Source organism: Limanda limanda, chromosome 5 (assembly GCF_963576545.1).
Source record: "Limanda limanda chromosome 5, fLimLim1.1, whole genome shotgun sequence".
Lineage (NCBI taxonomy): Eukaryota > Metazoa > Chordata > Actinopteri > Pleuronectiformes > Pleuronectidae > Limanda > Limanda limanda.
This window is the reverse complement of record NC_083640.1, coordinates 6,376,384-6,379,057: the sequence shown is the minus strand read 5'-3', so window position 1 is coordinate 6,379,057 and position 2,674 is coordinate 6,376,384.

The following is a 2,674-nucleotide window of genomic DNA, read 5'->3' as shown; positions in this document are numbered from 1 at the left end:
GAACCAAGAGAAGCAACGTCACATACCAGAAGAGAAGAATAGTGTCCAGAGAGGCGGTGGACCAGTGGCAGAAACTTGGACTATGGGCAGAAAAGGTCTCTGGTTCGACTCCACAGAGAAACAACAAAAAGACCAACCTGGATGATCTGTCCAAAAATCCAAGAGGATTCTCCCTACCCTGTCTAGTGCCCCTTACTCCCCCAACATCTGCTCCCCGGGCGCCGTACATGGCTGCCCACTGCTCTGTGTGTCTGGCACCAGATGGGTTAAAAGCAGAGGTTAAATTTCCCTCCTTGCATCAGTGTGCATGTGTTTTGGACAAATAAATGTAACTTAATAAATGTATCTTAATCTTAATCTTAATCCAAGGAACCAAGAGAAGCAACGTCACATACCAGAAGAGAAGAATAGTGTCCATTACAGGAGAAAACGCAATAATAATAATGATGATGATGATGATGATGATGATGATGATGATTAGGAATTAGGATTAGGGAGAGGCTGTGGACTAGTGGCAGAAACTTGGACTATGGGCAGAAAAGGTCTCTGGTTCGTCTCTGGTTCGACTCCACGGAGAAACAACAAAAAGACAAACCTGGATTGATCTGCCCAAAAATCCAAGAGGATTCTCCCTACCCTGTCTAGTGCCCCTGAGCAAGGCACCTTACTCCCCCAACATCTGCTCCCCGGGCGCCGTACATGGCTGCCCACTGCTCTGTGTGTCCTGCACCAGATGGGTTAAAAGCAGAGGTTACATTTCCCTCCTTGCATCAGTGTGCATGTGTTTTAGACAAATAAATGTAACTTAATAAATGTATCTTAATCTTAATCTTAATCCAAGGAACCAAGAGAAGCAACGTCACATACCAGAAGAGAAGAATAGTTTCCACTACAGGAGAAAACGCAATAATAATAATGATGATGATGATGATTAGGAATTAGGGTTAGGGAGAGGCTGTGGACTAGTGGCAGAAACTTGGACTATGGGCAGAAAAGGTCTCTGGTTCGACTCCACGGAGAAACAACATAAAGACGAACCTAGATTGATATGTCCAAAGAGGATTCTCCCTACCCTGTCTAGTGCCCCTGAGCAAGGCACCTTACTCCCCCAACATCTGCTCCCCGGGCGCCGTACATGGCTGCCCACTGCTCTGTGTGTCTGGCACCAGATGGGTTAAAAGCAGAGGTTACATTTCCCTCCTTGCATCAGTGTGCATGTGTTTTAGACAAATAAATGTAACTTAATAAATGTATCTTAATCTTAATCTTGAACCAAGGAACCAAGAGAAGCAACGTAACATACCAGAAGAGAAGAATAGTGTCCACTACAGGAGAAAACGCAATAATAATAATGATGATGATGATTAGGAATTAGGATTAGGGAGAGGCGGTGGACTAGTGGCAGAAACTTGGACTATGGGCAGAAAAGGTTTCTGGTTTGTCTCTGGCTCGACTCCACGGAGAAACAACAAAAAGACGAACCTGGATTGACCTGTCCAAAAATCCAAGAGGATTCTCCCTACCCTGTCTAGTGCCACTGAGCAAGGCACCTTACTCCCCCAACATCTGCTCCCCGGGCGCTGTACGTGGCTGCCCACTGCTCTGTGTGTCCTGCACCAGATGGGTTAAAAGCAGAGGTTACATTTCCCTCCTTGCATGAGTGTGCATGTGTTTTAGACAAATAAATGTAACTTAATAAATGTATCTTAATCTTAATCTTGAACCAAGGAACCAAGAGAAGCAACGTAACATACCAGAAGAGAAGAATAGTGTCCACTACAGGAGAAAACGCAATAATAATAATGATGATGATGATTAGGAATTAGGATTAGGGAGAGGCGGTGGACTAGTGGCAGAAACTTGGACTATGGGCAGAAAAGGTTTCTGGTTTGTCTCTGGCTCGACTCCACGGAGAAACAACAAAAAGACGAACCTGGATTGACCTGTCCAAAAATCCAAGAGGATTCTCCCTACCCTGTCTAGTGCCACTGAGCAAGGCACCTTACTCCCCCAACATCTGCTCCCCGGGCGCTGTACGTGGCTGCCCACTGCTCTGTGTGTCCTGCACCAGATGGGTTAAAAGCAGAGGTTACATTTCCCTCCTTGCATGAGTGTGCTTGTGCATGTCTGTGCATGTGTGTGGGACAAATAAATGTATCTTAATCTTAATCTTAATACCAGAAGAGAAGAAGAGTGTCCACTATAGGAGAAAACGCAATGATGATGATAATGATGATGATGAGCAGATGATTTTTCTCTCTCTGAAACCAAAGGGTCTGGGCTGCTGTGTCTCTTCTGCCCTGTATGTGCTCAGCTGGCTGTCTGTGCGCCTCCAGTGATGCGTCACTAGGTGCGGTATGCGCAGCGCAGCTCTCCAACCAGACCATTTTTCTCGGAGCAGTGTCTTGAGAAACAAGTGCTTCTTGAGCAGCCACATTTAGAGTCTGTAACTTTTTTTCTTTTCATAGTTTTGGAGCAGAAGTTTCCTTTTGACGCCCTCTAGGGATGGAGCACTCATCCACCACATAGCTCTTCCTCTGACGGATGATTCCTAAACAGAAACCAGTCAAGAACTCCTGTGACTTGTTGGCAGATCTGATGAAGGGCAGCTGCAGCAGCCTCAGTCTGAGACCACTGGACAGGAGCCGGGAGCACGATACCCATATCCAAATAT